The following is a 9,758-nucleotide window of genomic DNA, read 5'->3' on the forward strand; positions in this document are numbered from 1 at the left end:
GATGAGGAAATTGGGGCCCAGAAAAGTTTAACCACCTTGCCCTAGGTTACGCTGCTGGTCAGTAACAAAATAACTTATTCAGTCAACAAATATTTGCTGAACTCCTATTTTGTGCCACCCACTGCTTTGGGCACTAAGGCACAGTCAGTGCGTTAGTGGAGCTTGCATTCTCTAAAGGGGTGACTTAAAAGAAATATGTAAACAGGTGAGCTCATTTCAGACATGATGAGTACTAGGCGGAAAATCATACAAGATAATGAGAGGGAGAGCGACTTAGGGATGGGGTAGCTGGGGAAGGCCTCCTGGGGAGGTGACACTGAGGCCGAGGAACCAAGCAGAGGACACTTCCGGTGGAAGTTATCCTAAATGGTGACCCAGATAAGAGACTCAAAGGATTCCTTACAGCTCACTTAAAAGGCAAAGGAGAAAATGGGGCTGTGGGTCCTCCCAGGGAGAGCAGGCTTTCTGAGCTGTGGCCTGAGGAGCCAGGTGGCCCTCCTTGTAAAACAGAGCTCAGGGCATCTGGGGATCTTTTTGTTTTGTTTTCACAGCAAATTTGTTTTATGTTCATAGCAAATTTGAGCACAAAGTATAGAGAGTCCCCACATACCCCTGCCCCCACATAAGTAGTACATTCATTAAATCGAGAACCCACATGGATGCATCATCACCCAAAGTCTATATTTACATTGGGGTTCACTCTTGGTGTTGTATGTCCCGTGAGTTCTAACCAAATTATGATGACTTTATCCACTGTCATAGCATCTTAGAGTAGTTTCACGGCCCTCAAAATCCTCTGTGCTCCACCTGTTCATCCCTCCCTCCCCCATCCCCTGGCGCCCACTGGTCTTTTTGCTATCTCCATAGTCTTGCCTTTCCCAGAGTGTCATATAGTTGGAATCATACAGTATGTACCCTTTTCACACCGGCTTTTCCACTTAGTAATGTACATTGAAGTTTTCTCCATGGCTTTTCATGGCTTGGCAGCACATTTGTTTTTAGCTTTTAATGAAATTTGCATTTTCTGGATGTAGGGGCTTGATATGGTTTGGCTCTGTGTCCCCACCCAAATCTCATCTTGAATGATACTCATGTAATTCCTGCGTGTTGCGTGAGGGATCAGGTGGGAGATCACTGAATCACGGGGGCGCTTTCTCTCATACTTTTCTCATGGTAGTGAGTAAGTCTCATGAGATCTGAGGTTTTTTTTTTAATAAGGAATTTCTACTTTCGCTTCTGCCTCATTTTTCTCTTGCTGCCGCCATGTAAGTAGTACCTTTCGCTTTCCGCCGTGATTGTGAGGCCTCCCCAGCCACGCGGAACTGTGAGTCCAATCAGCCTCTTTCTTCTGTAAATTGCCCGGTCTCGGGTATGTCTTTATCAGCAGCGTGAAAACGGACTAATACAGGCTGCTTTCTTGTTTTGTTTGTTTGATATTTCGCTTTTTCCTAGCTTTCCTGCAGTGGTTTCAGCCTGCAAGCCCTTTCATCTCCCAAAGATGGGGTGGGGCACGGCCATGCTGTTGCTGGGGTGCTGTACTCTCCAGGCTGGGAAAGGCAAGGCCATTCTGGGCCCTGAGGCTATGCCACCTCCGGTGCCCAACAGGCAGCCACACCACCCTGTTCTGCTTTAAACAGGTCATGACTGCGAAGGGGCATAGGGTTACTGGGGCATTGTGAGCAGTACCAAGATGGAAATGGGGGCAGCTCCCCCCAGGCCTCTTCTCCCTGGCGCTCCCTTGGGCCAGGTGGGCAGCTCACTTGCATTTCCTGGTTTTGTAAGGGGTAAGACCTGGGGCATTTTGCTATTTGCTCTCCTAACCCTCACTCAGTATTGTCTCCTGGAAGACTGGAAAGTTCCAGGAAATCTGGTCCTCATCATAGAATCTGATCTCAGGTAGGTGGCTCCCGGCGCAAAGGTTCCATCTGCCTGGAGAGAGCATCGTGGGGTGAGGAGAAAGGATGCTGGTATGTTTTGCCCTTGGGGCTGGCAGCCTAAAGGGAAAAGCATTTCTGGTGAAGGAGCCTGCTGCCGTTTGTCATCGGATTGAACCCTAGCAACAGAGGGATGGGTAAACAAAATGTGTTCTAGCCATACAATGGCGATGATTCAACCTGAAGAAGTAAGGAAATTCTGACACCTGCTATAGCATGGATGAGCCTTGAGGACATCTGTTAAGTAAAATCAGCCAGTCACAAAATGGCGAATTCTACTGATATGAGTAGTCAAATTCATAGAGACAGGAAGTAGAATGGTGATTGCCAGGAGCCTGAGGGAGGGAGAAATGGGGAATCAGTGTCCAACAGTGGCAGGTTTCAGTTTGGGATGATAAAACGAGTTCTGCCTTTGCAGCAACTTGGATAGAGGCGGAGATCATTGTCCTAAGCAAACTGAGGCAGGAACAGAAAACCAAATACCGTGTGTTCTCACTTATAAGGGGTAGCTAAATAATGAGAACACATGGACACAGAGAGGGGAACAACACACACTGGGACCTCTCAGAGGGTGGAGGGTGGGAGGAGGGAGAGGATCAGGAAAAATAACGAATGGGTACTAGGCTTAATACTTGGTTGATAACATAATCTGTACAACCCCCCATGACACATGTTGATCTAAGTAACAAACCTGCACATGTACTGTAATTAAAATTAAAGTTAAAAAAAAAAAGAGTTCTGGAAATGGATTATGGTGTTAGTTGCACAACATTGTGCTGTAGTTAACACCACTGAACTGTACACTTAAAAATGGTTAAAATGGTAAATTTTATGTTATGGCTATGTCAATTTAAAGAAAGAAATGGAGCCAAAATTAATATAAAGAGTTTATTTGGGCCAAGGTTAAGGACTATAGCTCAGGACCCATCTCCAAGTTGCCTTGGGAGTGCTCTGTTTGGCCTCTGTTACAAGCAGGTTATTTTGGGTTTTTTGTTTTTTGAGACAGAGTCTCACTCTGTCGCCCAGGCTGGAGTACAGTGGCACGATTTCAGTTCACTGCAACCCCTGCCTCCCGGGTTCAAGCGATTCTCCTGCCTCAGCCTCCCGAGTAGCTGGGACTACAGGTGTGTGCCACCACACCCAGCTAATTTTTGTGTTTTTAGTAGAGATGGGGTTTCATGGTGCTGACTAGGCTGGTCTTGAACTCCTGACTTCAGGTGATCCACCCGCCTTGGCTTTCTAAAGTGCTGGGATTACAGGGGTGAGCCACTGCGCCTGGCCACAAGCAGATTTTTAAAAGTTAAAGGGGGCGGGTGCTCAGGAGCCTGAGGCAGCTTGAGCCCAGGAGTTTGAGTCTAGCCTGGGTGACATAGCAAGACCTTGTCTCTTAAAAAACTTTTTTAATTACTTAAAATTTGTAGTTAAAAAGGCAAAAGGAGACAATGAGTGGGCTGATACAAAGTTGTTTGTCAGAAATTCTCATTGGTTTAAAGGAAATAACATTGATTAGTAATTGGCTATACATTGTTGAACTACAGGGTAAGAGTTATGGCGTCCAGAGTGTGTGGCATTTTATAGCTACTTGGTGTCAGTTAGTCTTAAAGCCCATATAGCAAGGGGCTGTAAGACGTAATTATTTAGCCCAAGATGGTGGAGAGGATGAGATGTGGCATGCTGTCACTTTTCTGATTTTTTTGACTATTACAAAAGTTTATTTAACAAAAAGTCTAATATGAAAATGTTCATGACCTAATTTTTACATCATAGTTAAATGGGCCCTTTGGAGAGGGGACGTGAACGTCTGTTGTTGAACAAGCCACTATTTATACTTGTTCCAAGGCTTCTAACATGATGATACTATTCCCTCATGTTACCACCATTCCAATATTGTTCTGTTGCTCGCTAGTTGCCATCTCCACACATTCATCTATCACAAGATTCATAAAGGGATAAATCCTCGCAGTATTCCTTGGACATGTCTGCCACTGTTTAATTTCAATGATAGCTTCTTGTCCATAATGTTTTTCAGCTCGTGAGGGTGAACTTTGCTACCTGTTCATCAGTCTCACAGATGCCTTGAAATGGAATGTGACGTTACTTTTCAAAGCCTCTCTGGGCCTGATAACTGAAAAGCTCGTAGATAAAAATGTTCTCTTCTTTCTCATATATTTTACTACAATAAAAAAAAATTTAGGCCAAGGCTTATGCCTGTAATCCTAGCACTTTGGGAGGCTAAGGCAGGTGGATCGCCTAAGGTCAGGAGTTCGAGACCAGCCTGGCCAACATGGTGAAACCCCGTCTCTACAAAAATACAAAAATTAGTTAGGTGTGGTGGCGCATGTCTGTAATTTCAGCTACTTGGGAGGCTGAGGCAGGAGAATTGTTGAACCCGGGGGGTGGAGGTTGCAGTGAGCAGAGATTGCTCCACTGCACTCCAGCCTGGGTAAAAGAGTGAGACTCCATCTCAAAAAAAAATAATAATAATAATAATAATAAAAATAAAAAAATAAAAAGAAATTAGCCAGGTGTGATGGAGTACGCCTGTGGTCCTAGCTACTTGGGGGTTGAGGTGTGAGGATTACTTGAACCTGGGAGGTCAAGGCTGCAGGGAGCTCCTCCTGCCTATATATTATGCCTTGTAAACAAGATCATGCCACTGTACTACAGCCTGGGTCACAAATTGAGACCCTGCCTCAAAAAAAACCAAAAAAAAAAAATTAAAAAGACTGAACCAGGATCATGAAGCGCAGCGAGCCTATGCCATCATTTTACCACTGCTCACATGACCTTCTCTACAACAGTCTGACTCCTTCACAGATGGAGATCTCGCTACCTGGAGAGCTTTGAATCTCAAGTGGGAAGACCTGTGTTGGCACCTGGATGCTGAGGCGTAGCTGCCTCACACCTCGAGTGGGGGAAGCAGCACTTGCCCCGTCCTGCCTCCCAGACCCGCCGTGAGGATCAATGAGGTAATATGCGGGAAAGGACTTTTAAACCCTGAAGTGTTCTGAACAGATAAGGGATTATTAGCATTGTTATAATTGCCCACCTAGGTCATTGGCTCCATTAGCGGATCGTTCTGATTGTTGGGAAGTTCTGGCAGCGTTGTGAAGTAGCAAAGGTTGTTCTTACTATTTCCTCACCTCTTACTGTGTATATCTTGGTATGTCTCTCTTCTTTTAGCAATTGCATGCTTCCATCCCAACCCTTGTTATCTGGAGCAGTGCCTATATCTTATCCTCCTGCTTAGATCTTATTGCCTTGGGAACTAAAATGCTACCTCCTCCATAAAGCCTTCCCAGATACTCCCTCCCTCTCCCCTCACCTGAGTCAGATGAAGTCTTGCGACCTGTGTGATGCAGTGAATATGTAATGAGATCATACAAACATAGGTTTGAATTGTGCTACCGTTGTTTACTGTTCATGTGACCTTGGTAAAACACAACCTTCTTGGGCCTCAACATCTCTCTGTAAAGTGATGGCAGTAAACTACCTAACAGAATGGTAATGAAGATTAAATAATGTAACATAATCAACGGGGCTAGAATGCGGAGGATGCTTAATACATAATAGTTTCTTTCCTTTGAACTCTCATAACCCGTTATCTGAACTTTCAATCTTACATTATAGATAATAGTATCATTCATTCATTCATTGATTCAACAATTGTTTAATTGAATATGAAGGCAGTAAGTGTTAAGAAGAAAAACAGAGCAAGATAGGGAATGTGGGCTCTATTGCTATTTTATTTTGAGTGGCTAGGAAACATTTCATTGATGAGGCACCATTTGAGCAGAGAACTGAGGGAGTGAGCCCTGTAGTTACCAGAGAAGACATCAGGACAAATGTAAAGTCCCTGAGGCAGGTACATGGTGTCTTTGAGGAACAGCCAGGAAGCCAGGGTGGCCAGATCACAGCAAGAGAGGGAGGTAGTGTATAAAGAGGGGAAGATCAGAGAAGTATCTGGGTCCACATCACCCGGGGCCTTTGTAGACTGTGGTAAGGACTCGCTTCCTTTCCTTGATGAGGTAGAAGGCCAATGGAGAGTGTTGAGCAAAGAGTGTAAAACTGGCACAGGTGTTAAAAGGTTTCCTTGACTGCCATGTGGAAAATCACCTGTACAATACCAGGAGTAGAAATAGGAGATCACGGTTGAGTGTGGCAGCTCATACCTGTAATCCCAGCACTTTGGGAGGGCGAGTCAGGAGGACTGCTTGAGATCAGGAGTTTGAGACCAGCCTGGACAACATACTGAGAGCCCCCCGCCTCTACAAAATAAAATAATAAAATAAACTAAATAAATAGGGGATCAATGAATAGGCTATTGCAGCAATCCAGGTATATTCAAAACTCTTCTAGAAATAAGAAAAAACAAAAACAAAAAAACCAGTGGCTTGGACCAAGAAGACAGAGAGGCAGAAACAATGTTCAGATTCTGAATACATTTTAATTTGAAGATAGAAAGAAGAATCCTTGCTGGGGTGTGAGAGAAAGAATGAATTGCCATGGTTTTTGCCTGGGGAACCATTAAGCCAGTGTTCCCATCACGAAGACAGGCAAATCTGTGGGAGAAAGCGGATTTAGGTGGGGCAGAGTGGGAATCAGGATTTTTGTATTGACCTAGCTTTTTACGGTTTCCCACACTGTTCCTTTGTTTCTAATGATCCACATTTCTCTTCTGTATTGTTTTCTTTCAGCCTGAGAACTTTCTTTAGCATTTCTTATAGTGAAGATGCTAATGATGAATTCTTTTAGTTTTCTTTTTTTAGGGGTGGGAGGAGGGAAATATCTTTGTTTTACCTTCATTTTTGAAGGATATTTCATAACTCGAGAATTTGGAGTTGAAAAACTGGTTTCTGCCCTCCATGGTTTCTGATGAGAAGTCACCAGTGATTTGATTTTTTTCCACCCCGTGTGTAGCATATCTTTTTTCTTGGGCTGTTTCAAGATTTCATCTTCATCTTTGATTTTTAGCAGTTGGACTATGATGTGCCTAAGGGAGATTTTCTTTGTATTTATCCTACTTCAGGTATACTGGGTTTCTTGAGTCTGTAAATGCATGTCTTTCACCAAATAAGGGGAAATTTTAGCCATTGTTTCTTCAAATATTTTTTGTTCTTTTATCCTGTAGTCGTTCTTTTTTCCTTCTGGGGTTTCATTTCACATGTTAAACATTTTGATATTGTTTTTACAGGCCTTTAAGGCTCTGTGTTTTTGTTGCTATTTGTTTTCAATCTTTGTTCTCTTTGTTGTGATTGGATACTTTTTGTACTGATCTAATTTCAAGGACATTGACTCCTTTATTATCTGAACACTGTTGTGAAGCTAAACTGGTGAATCTTTTATTTCAAACGTTATCTTTACCAGTTCTAGAATTTCCATTTAGTTTTCCTCTAAATCAAGTTTATTTCTCTGCTAAGGTTTCCAATCTTTTTATTTGTTGCACATGTATCATCCTCACCTTGCAAAGCATAGTTATAATAGCTACTTGAGAATTTTGATTTTGCTAATTCCAATATCTAGGTCATCTCAGGGTCAGTCTCTGTTGATTGTCTTGTCTCTTAAAAATGGATCACGTTTTCCGTGTTCTTCATATATGAAATAATTTGAATATTCTGAACATTATGATTGTTAAGTTGTGGAGACTCTGGATTCTGTTATTTCCCCTAAGTGCTGATTTTTTTTTTTTTCTTTTTTTTTGCAACAGTGTCTTACTTTGTCACTCAGGCTGGAGTGTGATGGCACAATCATAGCTCACTGCAGTCTCAAACTTCTGGGCTCAAGTGATCGTCCCACTTCAAGCCTCCCAAGTAGCCAGGACTACAGGCACATGCCACCATGCCTGGCTAATTTTTTTTTTAATTTTTATTTTTTGTAGAGAGGTGTCTGGCTATGTTGACTAGTCTGGTCTCACACTCCTGGCTTCAAGTGCTCCTCTGGCCCCAGCCTCCCAAAGCACTGGGATTAAGGGACTGAGCCACTACGTCTGGCCAAATGCTGATTTTTAAAATTTGTTTTGTTTTAAGCAAGCTATTAGCTTGGTTGGATCAAGCTGTAAACCATCTCTTGAGCACCAGTTTAAATCTCAGTTTAGTTTGTGCATTCTTATCTGGGCTGCTTGAGCCTGCCTCATGCATGCATGGACTAGGAATTGGCCAGAGATTTGGACAGTTTATACACAGAATTTGTGGTTCTTCTCTGCGTCTCTCTATTTATGGATTCTCCCTCTGACTTTCCAATGGCTGTGGTTGCCTCCAACTCTATCCTTTGATTCTTTAGGCCAGAAGGACTGCAGATTTTCTATCATTATTTTATCTGCCCTGTGTGTCTCTACCATGGCCTGCCTTTCGGATAAAAGCCATAAAAACCGTGAAACTCATCCCAGATGCATTTTCATTTTCCAATACCTCTCCAGAAACTGCCTGCTTTTGTTCACACTCCAGGGCCTTCAGGTCATTGTTTTTCCTATTTTGTTCAGACGTTATGGTAGTTACCTGTAGGGGTTTATACAGTAGGAGCTCACTATGCTACCCTGGAAATAGAACTGCCGGAGGTTTTGTTTTGGACACATTAAGTTTCAGATGGTCACAAGATATGCAAGTGAGGATGTGCACTAGCCAGTTGCATATATGTACCTGGAGCTCTGGAGAGAAATCATTTAACATTTGACAGGGCATAGAAGGTATGAAAAGTCACGCATGTGGGTAAAATCACCTAGGGTGTGAATGTAGATGCATAAGAGAAACAGGTCCAGAACCCAGGTCAGTGCACTCCAGTGTTTACACATCAGCATGACGAGGAAGAATTAAGAATGCAGATGAGAAAGAGTGGGCAGTGTCAAAAGAGGAAAACCACAAGAGTGTTGTCTTGAAGTCAAAATGAAGAAAGTATTTAAAAAAAAGACGGAGTGACCAACCGTATCAAATGCTGCTAATGGCGTAAGATAAAGATGAGAAGTTCACTACTGGGTTTAGCAACATGAAGGTCCTTGGTGGACTGACAGCTGTTTTGTTCCAGTGGAAGACTCAGAACTCACTGAAATGAAGAATTGAATCCATGAGTATGGAGAAAGCTTTCCAGAAATTTTAACAGCCAAGAGAACAGAAAAATAGGATTGAAGCTGGAGGGGGCTATGAGGTCAAGAGAAGTTTTCTTTTGAGTTTTGACATTGGGAAAAATTACATCCTGTTGGTATGCCAGAGGGTGTAATTGAGAGGGAATCATTGATGTGTCAGGAAAGTGAGAGTTGGGCTGGGTGTGGAGGCTCACACCTGTGATCCCAGCATTTTGGGAGGCCAAGGTGGGAGGATCACTTGAGCTCAGGAGTTCAAGACCAGCCTGGGCAACATAGAGAGACCCCCTTCTCTAATATAAAGGAAAAAAAAAGAAAGTGAGAGTACAGAATTCTGTGCTCCAGTGGAGAGCCAGCCTTAGATAAATGGTAGGCAGCTCATTCATAGCAACTGTCAAAAGCCACACCATCGTTTTTTGTCAGTTCCTTCAGTCCGCAGATGATACTAAAGAAACCTATTCAACAAGTTAAGCAGTTCAGGAATATGGAGAGAGGGAATACAGACTATGCCACTAATTCATTGCCATACCCTGGGCAATCTTATGGGAGAGGCACTAAGGGGTTGAGATGGAGGGATGGAGGGAACAGGTCTGGCCATGGGGTGGACTCCAAAGACGTGATGCATGCAGAAGCTCCTCCACACTCCTGGAGGTGTGTGGCCAATATGCAAATGTCAGGATGGTGGTGGTCGCGGTGGGGAGGTATGTCTGTGAATGGTGGGACACACAGACCTCATTTGAGAAGATGGATAG

The 9,758-nt window shown here is 43.3% G+C and overlaps 1 pseudogene; it reads right to left on the reverse strand.

The window, feature by feature from the left end:
• Positions 1-3,757: 3,757 nt before the first annotated feature.
• Positions 3,758-3,978, reverse strand: LOC112605360 (annotated as a pseudogene).
• Positions 3,979-9,758: the final 5,780 nt, after the last annotated feature.

Source organism: Theropithecus gelada, chromosome 13 (assembly GCF_003255815.1).
Source record: "Theropithecus gelada isolate Dixy chromosome 13, Tgel_1.0, whole genome shotgun sequence".
NCBI classification, from domain to species: domain Eukaryota; kingdom Metazoa; phylum Chordata; class Mammalia; order Primates; family Cercopithecidae; genus Theropithecus; species Theropithecus gelada.